Genomic DNA, 14,682 nt, shown 5'->3' with positions numbered 1-14,682 from the left:
CCTGGAGCCCCTGGGAGCCTTCCCAGATCCCATCTCAAAGTGCTGGATCCTGGGATCGATGCTTTGGGTTTGATCTCCCCTCCTCCAGTCTCGGGTTTTGGTTGATAATTGCTGCCCTGAGATGTGCAGGGTGTCTCTGTTTTGGCCCACACAGCTGAAGAACGAGTCTGGACTCTTCACTTTTCAGTCTTGAGGTTGTTTATTAATTCTTATCTATAAAATTTTCTTTCTGCCCAGCCGAGTCTGCTCAGCAGGGCAGCCACAGGCACTCTGTGTTGTCCTTTTGTACTACAAACTACGTATAACATATTTACACTTAATTCCCAATACCTATCACCTATGTTAGACAGTGCACTTCTACTCTAAACCAATCCCAAAGTGCCAACATCACTGCAGAAAATGGAGAACAAGAAGAAGAAGGAGAAAGGCTGGCCACACCCAGATTCCTCCATCTTGTCCCCATAACTCCCACACCAAAAATCCTAAAATCTACATTTTCACTCTGTGATAATTTTATTATTACACCATTTAAACCTCTGTGACTTTCAGGTCCTCATACAAAGCTGGCAGTTTGCTCCAGGGGTCAAAATCAAACCCCCAGGTGTTCTGGGCTGTGTGCCAGGGTCTCTGAGCCCCCCGACGGGGTCCTTGGTAACTCTGGACACCCAGAGGGATGCACTGAGTTCTGGCACTCCGGGAGGCTGGGGATGGCTCACATGCTAGGAGCACATGCTGCTGCTGCTGCTGGTGCATCCTAAGGGAGAAGGGCTGAGGACTGCTCAGGAGGCAGCTTTTCATCAGCGAGCGCAGGCTTGGATGAATTGGAAAGATTTCTCTGGACCACAGCAATTTTGGTGAAATTGCTGAGAAGCAGCATTATCAGGCAAGGACACTTTTAATTCAGTAAAGATAGAATGCTTCAGCTGACTTTTGTTTGATTCTGTTGTGAATTCTAAGGTACTATTGTGCACACCTTGAAGCCATTAAGGCAAAATGAAGAATTCAAATAGGATCAAGATTAAATGTTTTCTACTGTCCCAAACAAAGCATAATTCAATTAAAGTACCTTTGATGATCACTACACTGCAGCAGTTTCATTTTTGAGATATAGTTCATCATTTAGATTAATACTCCTGCTTGAAAGAAAAGCAAATTTTGGCATGCTGATGTTTCCTGCAGACCCAGCAGCCCATGAGAGGGATTGGAAAATTCAGACTGAGAGCATCTCTCTTCCCTTTCTCCAGGTCCTCTCTTTGATGCAGGACCATGGCAGGAGGGAGAGGAGGGAGAAAGATAAGAATTGGGTTTATCATCTATAAATAGAGATAGCCCTTCACACTCACTTCCTTGAGAAGTCGTGGAGCACCCGGGGAAAGAGGAACAAAATAAATCTGAGAGAGGCTGGGAAAGCTCTGTACATTTCAGGAATGTTCAGAGGCAAAGTTAACTCTGGCAGCCCAAGTTCTTTAAAAAGACACCATCAATTAGTTTCTCAAGTTTGATTCTGTCCTGTATCTACCAGCTGGAAAGTTTGCTGGGCAATAAGCATAAGTGGGTTGTAGAATATAAATCATTGCCCTTGACACCCAGGGAAAGCATCACTTGTTTTATACTGACATGGTTGTGGTTACTGCAGATTGCTTGTGCAGAATCTTGGGCAGGATCAGCAGCTTGGTTCAGGCACAGATTTTTAGATTATGGGAGTTAGAAGCTGAAAGAAATTGTTAGGAAGTTTAGCAAAGAAAGGCTGTGATCACACTTTGACCTAAAATGGAATTAAACTGTCCACTGCTAAGGGACCCAGTAGCAAACCTGGCAACATTACTCAAAAATATTTTAAAAATTGTTTTATATGGACTGTGCTACATTGGATTTCTTCCTGCTTGTTTTTTTTCTGTTTGCTTTTTTTTCCCCATAGGTGAAGAAGATGTGGAAAATAGACCATACATGGAAATCTGTGAATCCTATGCTGGCATCTGCATAAAGGATCATTTTCTGGGAGGTAGGCAAATGGGCCATTGCTGGTGTTGATTAAAAACAGTCTTATGGTTAAAAAAAAAAGATAACAAAAATCCTGTCCTCTAAACCAACAAGCAAGTGACACCCAAGCCAGGAAGCTCAAAATCAACAAAATAAACCTTATTCCAAAAGCTGGATTTGGTTTTTAATTGACTGATTTCCTACCAATAAGAGGACATTTCAGGCTGGTGGGCCCGATGAGAGGTCCTTGAAAGCCCAAACTGAACAAGCATGTGAAATATTTAAGGCCACATTTTTATATTTATTAAAAACAGCCTAAATAATTAAACTAGTTGATTCACTGGTGGCTTTCAGGCTCATGCCCAGAGTGAAAGGTCATGACCTGACATACCAGGGCCCCACTTGGTACTGATGATTGACAGGAAAAGGAAATAAGTTGATATCTTTCACGTGGGAATCACAGCTTGTAGCAACTATGAGCAAGTGGGCTATTTGGACTTTGTGGGAAAACTTAATTGTGTTATTATTCAAAATCTTCGTTCCCAAAGTTGGTTCAATGGTGATTTATTTACTTATGTGATAAAACAGCTGTGTACTGTAATAAAATACAGGTCACTTGCTGATGTTTAATGCACAAAAGTGAAGATATGTTTGGTTTCTTTTGCTTTGAACTTACAATCAAGCTAGGCAGCAGGGATGGCTTTGAATTATTAGGAATTTTCTGTTAGTGTATTGGAAATATTCAATGTTCTCATCATAGTATATATTTTTCAGTGCTTGGTTATGGAGAAGGAGGAAGGCACCATACACTGAAATATGAGTGCCTCTCCACCATATGCTTTCATTATTTCTTTATAATGATAAAAAGGGGCTGCATTCAGTGCCAGACAATGTCATGGCCCCAGAGATTTCAGTGGCCTGCAGAAGAAAGGAGAAAAAAGCATTTATGATATGAATGAGGATTTGAAATGGCTTTTTAAAAAAAGGCCTAAGATCCACTTTCACCCTAAATTCTGAAATCACTTGAAAGATGTCTAGATGCAGGGTTTGAAGAATAGCAACTTTCCACCAGGCTCTGTTTTAAATGCAGGATGGCTGCCATCTTCACCAGGCTTTGTTAGGAGGTCAGATAATTGTACCAAGCAATAGGTCACAGCCTAACTTCACGTTCTGTGTGATTTGTTCTAGCAGTGAGCCCTGTCATCTTGATCCAGAGGGCATTTTCTGTGCCCCAGTCATTTACAAGTCAGCCAAGGGATGCCCTCTGGTTTATCACTCGAAGTTCAGTGGGTTTTGTGTGAGCTGCCCTGTCTTTGTGCCTCTCTGCTCCTTCCCCAAAGTGTGGGCATGACATGAGCTGGGCCAGGCTGCAGGGCCAGGCCACACTCCAGGGATTTTGTGGCCTTTTCCAGAAATTCCATGCACTGCCAGCTCCTTCATCCCTGCGTCTATTGGATGATAACAGCCCATTAAAATTCCCACAGAGTCAAAAAGTAGTTTTACCCCATAGCAGGCCATGGTGGGGAAGGTTTGCACATTTCAGCTCAGTGTGACACCACATTCTGGGTGATAAAGCAGGCAGTGCTGGCATTTCCCTCAGAATATCTCCACTTCTTTTCTGAGCCTTTCCTCATATCTTATTCTTGATTCAGAGCAAAGCAGCTCTGCTTGGGAAGCTCTGGAAACTCTGCCACTTGTACCACAATCACCAGGAGAACTTTAAGCCTTAAAATAATCTGATTCTACCACCAGTTACACAGCAAATCAAGATAAAAGTTGCTTCACAGAGTAAATAAGAGCTGGTGGCATTTCTTTTTCATTTTTTGGATGTTATTCCTTCATATTTAACATCTGGCAATAGTGCACGATATTTCACCAAGAGCACAGACTTCAGATCCTGTCACAGGAGTGCAGGTCTGTGATAAGTAAATCATCATCACTGGCTGAGCTAGGAAATAAGAAAAATGGATCCAGGGGCCAAAACATACTCAAAATTGAAAACCTTTCTGCAGCAATACCAACCTACCTCCTCTGAACATTTGAGCAGAAGGGGGAGGTACTCAGCTCTCTCAGTACTTTTTGTCCATCCTTGTCCTGAAAGGAAAGGGCTATTCTCAACCCAAATCCAGCCAATTTCTGGAATTTATTCGCTTACAGAATGGAGATACAACAAACTGGAGAGCAGCTATCACCAGAGCTGTCTATAAAGCAGCAGCTGCAGATATGTGGAAACTTGTCCCCTGTGTTAGAGGCCACAGTGTGACCTTGCATGGCCCATGGAAGTGTTTAAAAACCATGATGACACTGGGTTCTGACTGACTGTGTCTAGATTGAGCCTGAACATCAAGAGCAGAAGGGCTCTGTGTCCCGTGCCAATTCTCTGATCTCTCCACTGCTCTCCTCCTCCCCACCTCCAGGCTCTGTGTCTCAGCAGCTCCCTGAAGTGAGCACCATGACATGAATCTGGAAGGGAAGAAGCCCACAACTCTTCAGAAAAGAGCAGTTATTCTTAGCTTTGTTTTGCTGATGTTTTTCTTTCTTTTCCTCTTTTTTTTTTTTTTTTTTTTAAGAAAACAGAAAGCCTGCCAAAATTTGGGCTCTTTGATGTGCTTTGGAAAGAAAAACAATGCTATCTATCCAAGTCCTCTGAAAGGAACAAAAATATGTCATTTTCAGGCATGAATTACTTGAGGAGAACAATCAATACATTTCACAATTAAAGATGGTCAAAAGTTTTTTTTTGTATTTTTCTGGAAATTGTTTATTAAGAAAATTTCTAAGACATTTGCCTGTTTCAGTTAAACTTTTTGGGGAAGATTCATGAATTACAAGGTAGGTAAGGGAGGAAAGAAAGGAAAGGGAAGAAAGAGGAAGACACTCATATTTGCTGTAGAATATTCAATAATCTAATAATACCCGGGGGGGGGGGGATGTGCAAGACCCCATCCAAGCTTTTCTTCTCTTGGTTTGGATTGAGTAGGTGAACCTGCCTCATCCATTTTATTCATCCTACTTTGGGATGAGCAAAACAGTTAGGTCATAAAAGCAGGATCTGTTCTGTCCTGTTTGTTTGTTGATTCAGCTCTCAGTGGAAATTTTGCTTTATAAAACTCTTATAAATGAGACACTGACTGCATTGTCTCATACTTAGGAAATTTGCTTTAGATGGAAGCATCCCAGGTTGGAATCTTTGGCCAGTAAATGTAGGGAAGCTTTTGAAGCTGCAGTTTTGGAAGTCATAACCTAATAACTGAACTTCTGTTTGCCCTCTATTTTTAAGTTTTCTCCTCCATCACCCCAGCAAATTTTGAAAGAGCTGATTTATGCAATGAGAATTTTTGACATTTTTATTAAGTCCAGGTATTTAATAAAGACGTTCTTTCTTCAATATGATTAAACGGAGGTAGAGAAGGCCTTGTGCTATTTCTCTCTTCTTATTGAAGTATTTAACAGATTTTCTTCTTTTTTCCTTCCATTGACAGGGCCTGTTACATTATTTCCATGATCTGCTCTCACTTTCCACTGCAATGGCTGCATGGGAAATGCATCTGCTTCTACAACTGAGCTTTAAAGAGGTTTCTATCTATGTCTACTATTTCCAGTCCAGTGTTTGGGGTTTTTTAAAAAAAAAAAAAAAAAACAAAGAAAAAAACCAGGGTACAAGTTAGACATGGACTGCAAAGGACGGGGACTGTTTCTTGAGGTTGGTATGAAGGTGTTTGTCCTCTCATTGCCTGTGCTGCACTTGCTCCATGGATTGGGCTGGTTTACTTGGAAAGATCAGGGAAATCTAAAATGGATTGGAAGGGAGCTTAAAGATCATCTCTCATTCCAAGCCATGGAAGGAAACATCACTCCTTACCTCAAACTCCAACTACTTAACTCTGAGAAATATAACAAAGCCTGGCTTTCAGAGGAAACACGTGTATTTCTTTAAGGTTTCTTAGTTTGACTTTGGATATCCAAAAATTTGAGACTTCTACAATATCTAATCACCCTGTGAAAGTCCAGGCCAGGATTTCAGACTTTGAGGATAGCAAGCAAATGCCTTAAATTAGAGGTTTCAATTAGAGAATATTAAATTCTCTTCTGTAACAAGAGATGTTTTAGGAGAAATGGGAATAGCCAGGTGGGAGTAATTGGTTTTGGAAGAGCCGAATGTGGGAGCTCTGCCCAGCACTTTCTTTTATTACAGCTGTTTTCCTTCCACAGCTCAGGAAAACTCATATTCATGCACAGCCTTACACTTCACTGGGATTCCCTGACTTGGAGACTGTCAGCACTGGCTTATTATACAAGCTCTTTGTTTTATCCTACACAATGCATCTCGCCATACACAATTTGGCCTCTTAACCTGCCGTGAAATATTTCAAGGGCTTGTTGCTGGAAGGCCTCGCCTCTCCTGGCTGTGATTTGTGCATTTCCCTGACAGCTTCTAACGGCTCGTGGTGGGTTGCAGCACAATGAACTCACGCTGCAGAGCAGCACACTGAAAAAGATCTTTCAAATTATTGTTCCGGTGCAAAAGGTGCCCAATCACCTTCCACCTGCGGATTAGCTGGTTGCTATAGGAACACACTGTAGCTTTTCAGTGCTGTGCTGCTGTAGTGCCCAGATTACTGACTCTGACAAACACAATGGGGGGAAAGAATCGCGGGTTATTAGCGCTGCTGCTGATGATGTGGTGTTATAAACCAGGGGTGGCACGGAGAGGATGAATAGAGCAGGAGCCTTGGAACCCCAAGGACGGGAGGAGGAGAGGGAGCAGAGTGGAGTGGAGCTAGAGTCATCGCCACGGAAATGTTCTCTTTGATCTCCTTCTCCCCTCTGAATAGGTATTTTCATAATGTGATGCCAAATGCAAGCAATGCTGTAACTGATGGCAGAGCCACTGGTCATGTCTTTATCTTAGTAGGGGGCTGCTCCTCCTCTCTTCCCTTTTCTTCCAGTGAGTGCTGAAATCTGAACCTTTTCATTCCTGCAGGATTAACTCTGACCAAGGTCAGAGCAGCTCGTCACCAATATTCATCATGGGTGAGTCAGGCCTCCCTGGGAAATATCACCTGAAACATCCACCTACACAGGGCTTTACAGGGGAATTTTGCAGCGTCAGAAATGGGGAGTGAGCAGCTGAGATCAGGCCTCTGTCTGCTTTGGTGGCCATGACTGAGGCTCAGGAGTTTGTGCTGCTGAGCACCCTCCTGCAGAGCGAGCTGCCTGTGTGTCTCATAGGGGAGAAATAACTGCTTGCAGCTCTGATTTGTAGATGGTCTAAAAATTCCCAGCTTTGCTACCACTTGTGCTTGGGCAGGGTGAGGCGAAGGAATAAAATATATACTTGTCCATTGCCTGTGTGCCTTGAGCAAAACAAGCTGTGTTTAGTCACAAGTTCACCAGATGGTACTCTGGGGGTTATTGCTGTTATATTACATTACTGCAATATATTAGACAGGGCACAGTGATTCATTCCCTCTCCTCAGTGCTTTTGGAGGCAGTTTCCCTCCCGATGGAAGCTCGGCTGACCCTGCTGCTCGTGACCCTTGGGACCCCTCTGGGCTCCTGTTGAAGCACCAAACACCAGAGGCAGCACCAAACCTTGCACAAGGCCTGGCTTGCACTCTGAGAGGTGGCTCCACTTTCTGATTTGAGACAGCTGATTTGGGACATCGTTTTTTTTCAGCCCTGGCTGCCTCCTCCCTCCTGCCCTGCTCCAGCTCTGCTTGTTTTGCCTCCTCACTGGGGTCTCCCCGACCTTGCAATTGGACCCGTGTGACCCTCCAAGCAGGGACATGGCCTTGCTCAACCCCTTGTTTGCAAAATGCACTGAAATACAGAGTTTGCACTGTACTTTAGAGACCAAGGACTATCAAAACACCACAGAGAGGTATTGTTTTCCTCCACTTCTGTTACTCTGTAGGCTGAAACCCTCAGCCCAGTGAATTATGTGCTGGCTGACACCTAAGAACCCATCCTGGGTCGGTGCCACATGTGCATGCAGGGCATAGGTGCTGCTGTTGGTCAGCTGGACAGCCCCTGGGACCATCTGCCACCCCTCTCTGGCCTCCCTGTCTCACCATTATGTTCACTGACCAGCTGCCTTTCCACATTGCCCTTGACAAAGCTCCCAAGCCACAGCCACCCCTTGCTGAAAGAGGAGACAAAGAAATGCCACAGCCCCTGGCTGTCCCCGTGGCCTTGAGCTTCTGATCGCAGATCCTTGTGCTCCCCAGCCCTGCCCTCGTGGTGCCAGGACACTGACTTGTGCTTTCCCCTAGCCACAAGCTCAGGATCACAATTTACTTCAGTTTTGCCCGAGGCATCTGAAAGAGTGATGGAAAAGTTTGGTCGGGGCATGCTTGGAGCAGAATTTCACTGCAGGTGTTACTGTAATTTCAGGCAACTTGAAAACTGCAAATTGGGCCCTCTGTCCCTTAGATTATGCTTTTCATTTTATGATCCTCTGGTGGAAAATTAATTTCCTAGGCTGAGCTCCTGTCTGCAAATTTAGAGGGACAGAACACACGCTGCCTCTTCAGTTTTAAGTGGCTTTAAACGGGAGCATAGAAAGGGAATTGAGAGGGACACCTAACCAGGGAAGTATGGAAACCCAGCTCCAATAAAGGGATGGGAAAACCTTCCATCACCATCTTCATAGGTATGCATGACCTTAGCAGAGCTCAGGAGTGCTGTGGGAACAGCAGTGCAACACTCCTGTTATGCCTTATTTTTTTATCAACAATGTTCTCCTCCACTTTGACGTCAGCCCCGAGATTGCTGGCTGTGATGCTCTGCACCTTTCATATTTTCTTTCCAGTCATAATATTGCTTCAGTCGTAACCTCAGCACTTTGAGGAATAATTGTCCCTGACAAGGGGGTGAATCACTGGCAGAGAGTTGATAAGCATTACATACAGATGACAGAAGTCAGGACATATCGGATTACTGCTGTGAATATAATAAAAGAGAGCCTAAACACTTTGGCAGCTCAAAGACAAGCCATTTCATAACTCTCTAGTGGGGCTATTATCTTCCATTTACTGCCACTGATAACCAGGTTGCAACTGTCTCCCTAGGATCTAGTTACAATTCACTTAACACTTAGAGGACCAGACATATTGGAGGACACTCAGATGAGGATAATTTCTTAAAGATCATTTATTTTTAAATTTTTTATCTTCCCTGCTTCCCCTCTTTATAGTGCGATAAGAACCTAAATCAGGAAGCTTTGAACTTCTTTGGGGAAAGGAGAGTTCATGGTCATCTTCCCTTTAATCTTTCACTCCTGAGTTTCTTTTGAAGCCAGTTGTTCATCTCCAGCTGGATAAGTGACAAGCAGGTTTCCACCTCTGCTACTCTTGTCATGCAGACCTAAAAGCTTGTTCTGATACTGACTCCATTAGGTTTGCACATGGGTGTTGTGTTTTCATTTTTGCAGCCAGGAAGGGGCACCTGAGCTTACAAATCAGGGGGTGTTGGTGTGTATCAGTAACAGATAATTCACAGCAGTGCCAATTACAATCTGCACTGGTGGAGGCTGGATACAGATGATATTTATATGCACTGTGTGAGATTTTGTTTCTAAACCTCACTGAGGAGTTTAACACTTCGTGCTCCTAGATGTCAAAGTTCTCTCTTTTAGGCTAAAGAGAAAAGGAATTATTTGGCTGTGGCAGAAATCTGGTAAATCAGCAGTGACTCTTACTAGCCAGCACACCAGTGAGAAATATATATTAATCTCAGGGATTAACCCTTCTGTGTTAAGGGAAACTCTGTATTCTGCAGAATTTTGCTCTTGTATCCATACCATGATCAGCAAGGGCAAACTCTGCTCAGCTTTCAGTGTCGAGGGGTTTGCAGATGCAGGCCAAAAGTTGATTCACCCTTTTTCAGGCTGAAGAATGAAGCATTTTTCTGTAAGTTTGGCCACATAAATCCACTCTGGACTACCAGAGCCCCCTTCCCAGCCCCTGGGGGAGGAGTATCTTGGCCAAAGGTGGATCAGGAGGATGGGAGGATGAAATCTCAGTGCTGTTGGCAACTCAGAGGTTGTGCATTCATAAATTAACCCCTTATCCCATGCACAAATGTTCTCCTTACATTCCCATCACTGGAAGCTCTGCAAAGAAGCCTCTCTCTGTGTCTGAAGGGGCAGATTTGGTGATCTAGAAACTAAAACATCCTTCTGTTACTTACTGCTTTAACCCACAGTGCAGACTTTACGTCTCAGCTGGCTAATAAAAGGTCCTTACTGCTTTATGTAAACCACCACAAATCTGTTTGGGAGAGAAATTGTAGCAGGCATTCTTAAACTACAAACAATAAGCAATGCTTAATTGCCTTTTCCTTATGCTTTGCATCTCTGCTTGATTTTTCACAGCACAAGTCCTCTTCTGCTACAAGGAACCTGTAAAGAGCAACAGCAATTAAGGAGGGAGGAAAGAAGCTGAAACAGTAATTCCAAATGGTTTTCTCCTCAGGACTTCTGGATCCCACCACTGACTTTCCAGCAGCCAGGCCAAGGCAGGTGAATCCCTCTGTGCCCTGATTTATCCATCTGTAACATAAACATGGTCAGCTTTACCTGCTCCACCACTTTGTCACGTGGTGCACCCAAGAAATATCTGTGAATTGCTGTAAGATTCTGAGACCAAGGGAAGACTGGAAGTGCCAAGTGTTGTTGTTGTTATTGTATTAACAATGTTGGCTGTTTTCACTGTTCATATGGTAGCCTGGCTGGAATTGGGCAGGAAGCCCAATAATACCAACAACCAACAAGAAACTAAAATAAAATGTTTTACTTAATGAGAGCCTCTGTTTAATCAGAAGCCTGTGTAATTATGTCACAGAGGGCTAAGGATCTAATGTTTTCCTAATACATTTGCTTTTAAAGGGACGATTAACCCAGCATATTTCAAGATGATAAGCTGCTTCTTTGTTCAGTTCCAGTTATTTTTTTTTCTGCATTCCCTGGTGAGTCCAGAGAGAACCTGAGAGTCAGAGGATTTTTCTTAATTGCGCCATAACTATCTTGTATGTCTGATGCTGGAGCATTTTCTAAAGACACAGGTTATTAGTCCTGGGTTGGATGGGTTTGCAAGAGAATTCAGATGCTGAATTTATTCTGGTTTGGCTCCTCTGAGGCATGGCATACATTACAGAAAGCCCTCAGTATTCCTGCCTAAAACAGTCAATATTCTTAGCAAGCAATTTGATCAGGAAGAAGGAATAAAATTATACCTTACCTTGAAACAAGTAAATCTTGATTTAAGCATTAAAGATTGGTTTTGGCTTATTTTTAAGTGTTATGTTTCTGCACACATTTTGCAAGATTTGTGCACATGTCTGTCAAGTCGGTTCTTTTCATATGTTTTGAGGAGAATAACTAACAAAAAGCTCTTCATTTCCTAAGGACCACTGTCTTAGGAGATGATAAACATCAGCCCATATTGAGATTCCAGGAAACACATTTATGCTGCATGAGATGGAGGAAAGGTCTCTGCCATATATGTGAGGTTCTCTGATTTACCTCTCTGTTCATAGGTTGGATAAAACATATTTACATTTTGTCCAGACCTTAGAGATGTTTGATCAGTTCTGTTCTCAAAGATCTGACTGTAAAAGATCTCATGGGCCCTCTGGGGAATTTATCCCAAATTTTTGCCAGGAAGGACATTTGCTAATATCCAAGGAGGCTCTTCCAGGACAAGTCCTGGTTTGCCACAGGGAGGATGGAAGACTCCCCATTGGCTTCCCCTTTCTTTTGTGAGTAGCCACAAACATCAACCTTGTGTTTACAGTGTGGTGACATTTAGTGGGTCTTTGTACAAACTCTTTTACAGTGTGGTTTGGGTTTGTGTTTAGATGTGAAAATGGTGAGGATGGGGTACCTTTTCCATGTAGTGTGGTAGTCCTACATATTCCTTGATTGCTGCAAGTTGCTTTAAAAAGGGGGAAAAATGGAAGCAAAAGAAAGGTGTCTCCTTTTATATCAGCTATTGGCCACACGGGACTTTGGTAGGAAGGCAAGAGTTAATAATATTCTTATCAGGTCAGCAACTTTGAAAGGCTCTTCCACTTTGAAAACCATTTTCTTAATTATTTTAAGTTAACACTTAAATGCATAGAAAAAAATCATGTGTAATCTGAAACCCCAGACTTGGGGACAGGACTGGATTGAGATAACATTAAAGATTTTATTGCTGTTACATTATAAATTATTTCTATTATGATGGCCCTATGGGTATTACATTCTGTCAGTTCGCTTTCACTGTTACATCACTTAATGTTATTAACACACTTTAGGGTATAACATTACAGTTTTATTGTGGAAATCTTAAACACTTACATCCAAAGTACTGAATCAAGTTATTATCCTAGCTGACCAGATCTGGTCTATTATCATTTTATCACTCATAAAAACCTGTGATTCAATTTGATTTAACACTTGAGGAAAAATCATGGCTCATATATGCTTAAACCTAGTTGCAATATTAATACAAAGCAACACATGGATGACTTCATTTTATTAAAGTTGAGGTAGCCCTGGGAACTGCATTTATGATTTTATGCCACATGAGAAATTTGATCTGACCTGTTGCCATTTGTGATTCTCCAGTAAACTGATAAGGTTTTTTTTCTCACCAGTATATTAAAGAATTGTGAACGTTTTACCTTTCTTACTGCATTCATTAGACACTCAGAAACCATAAATTTATCATAATGTTCTAACCATGGAAAAAGGTGCTCTCCCTGTCTTGGAGTCCTGCCTTGTAGATTGGTAAATGTTGCCCCTTGGAAAGCAAACTGAGATTAATATTAGAGCAAAATAAGTCCTTTATTTCTGTGCTTACAGTGTAAACACTTTTCTGTGCAAGACAACTCTGTGTAGTCCAACAAAGCTCTTTTACCCTTGCAAGACATCCAGAGGGAGAAGTTGATCTACTGAAGTCACCGGTTGAACATCGATTTTGGTTTGTTGGCTTTGTTTGCTGCCACTCCCTGAAATATTTAATATCTTGCTCAGGTTATCTGTTATGTCCTTTGAGGAGAAGACCCAAGGACCATGTGTGAAATTCAAAATGTCAAAACAAAACGTTTCATATGTTCCACTTCAGGGGAAGGGAGCAGACGAGGCAGTGCCAGCGTGGAAGAGCAGAGTGCTGAATGACCTCAGCAAGGAGTTGTGCTGCTGCAGCCCCATTCCCAGCAGAGCCAGGGGAAGGGCTCTGCACATCCAGGAGTTCACGGGTGCAGTGACACTCCCGGGCACGAGGGTGGATGTGCTGAACCCACCGGCCCCGCTCTGTGCCATGCGCGCGAAATCACCCTGGCAACAGGGCTGACAGCTTGGGAACAGCAGCTGCTGCTTAATGAAAAACATTAGAAAAATAACTCATTCTACATCTCTGTCCTCTCTCTGTCTTCTCCTGTTTATCACCAAAAAAAAAAAAAGTGTTCTGTAGCCACCACCCAGAAGTTTTAAAAGCCTCAAGGTGTGAGGGTCAGACGCACAGGTGTGCAGGCAGAGGTGAGTTTCAAAAGCCAAAAATAAAGTGACTGTTTAATTCCAACGCACACATTTTTCTTCTTAAGCCACAGCTAAATTGCTTGCCACTGAGCAAGTGGGCCTATGTGCATCTTGTGGGAGCACTGGGAATCTGCAGTTATTTATTCTTGCATCAAACATGCAACAAACAAGCAGCAATGAGGCCAAAGGTGTGCTAAATTCCAAATCAGCATTTTTGGTTATTGCTGCTTGAAGTATCTCTGTTTCTGCTCAGAGCTGGGCTCACTGGAAAGAAGTAGCTCAACAAAAGCAAACAACTGTCTCTGGTAAAATCTTCCCCTTTATATTTTTTAATAAAAACAAGTACTGATTTCTCTTTTTTTTCTTCTGCTGGAAATGTTCTGGAAAAGTCCAATAAAGACAACTGTGAGGCAGCTTTCCTGGGTAAAAACCAAACCAAAGTAATGCTACATCACCATGTGAAATAACAAATTAGGTGGAGAGACATTAACTAGTGTCATTCATCAGCCTGAAGTGATACAATTTATTACAGGATAATAATGGCCATAGTTGCATAGGTAGTAAAGGTAAAATTACATCATGACTTGCATTAGCAGTATGAGATTATATCCTGATTAATGCACAATTAACTTGTCATGGGTACAACACATGTGTTTGTAGGTGGCCAGATGGGTTACACCACATATCACACTCACATGGGCAGCATTTATCACTTTCTCCTTATCTCCAGAAATAAGGTGGCTGCATCCCCTGCAATCCTCAGCCCCCTCACTGCCTTGGTGCAGAGCTGTCTAACATCAGGGTATGAGCAAGAAACCCTTGGAGATGACCCCTGGAAATCTCAAACAGCTGCATGAACGCTGCTTCTTTCTGCAGATGGAGACCTCGTCCAAGGAAATTCCAAGGAAATTCCCCAAGGTGAGAGCACCAACCTGAGCAGCCACTCTGCTGGCAGGACCACTCATCTGGGCTGCTCCCAGAGCTGGGGATCACTCTGAGCTGAGAAAGCCCCCAACACCCTAAAGCACTCTGGATGAGGAATCCCTTCTCTCTTTTATCCTCATTTTGTGGAGGAAATAATTCAGCTACAAGAACAGCTGAGAAGGATTTTTACTTTTAGTTGCAAGTATTGGTGGAGGTGCTTCAACTTCACCTGAACTGCTCTGTGGGTGCAG

General features: G+C 42.8%; 1 long non-coding RNA gene across 2 annotated transcripts in view; it reads left to right on the top strand.

The window, feature by feature from the left end:
* Positions 1–14,371, top strand: part of LOC106629231 (uncharacterized) — a 143,422-nt gene extending 129,051 nt beyond the window's left edge. The window contains exons 3-6 of one of the 2 annotated variants that reach the window (XR_012582082.1): positions 1,919–2,002; positions 5,463–5,555; positions 6,965–7,014; positions 10,358–14,371. This is a non-coding gene — a long non-coding RNA (uncharacterized LOC106629231). The remainder of the gene's footprint in view (positions 1–1,918; positions 2,003–5,462; positions 5,556–6,964; positions 7,015–10,357) is intronic. The other variant, XR_001332412.3, reaches the window with a different exon arrangement.
* The last annotated feature ends 311 nt before the right edge of the window (positions 14,372–14,682 follow it).

Source organism: Zonotrichia albicollis, chromosome 11 (genome assembly GCF_047830755.1).
Source record: "Zonotrichia albicollis isolate bZonAlb1 chromosome 11, bZonAlb1.hap1, whole genome shotgun sequence".
Taxonomy (NCBI): domain Eukaryota; kingdom Metazoa; phylum Chordata; class Aves; order Passeriformes; family Passerellidae; genus Zonotrichia; species Zonotrichia albicollis.
The sequence above is the reverse complement of the archived record's forward strand: the minus strand, read 5'-3'. Positions and strand labels throughout refer to the sequence as shown.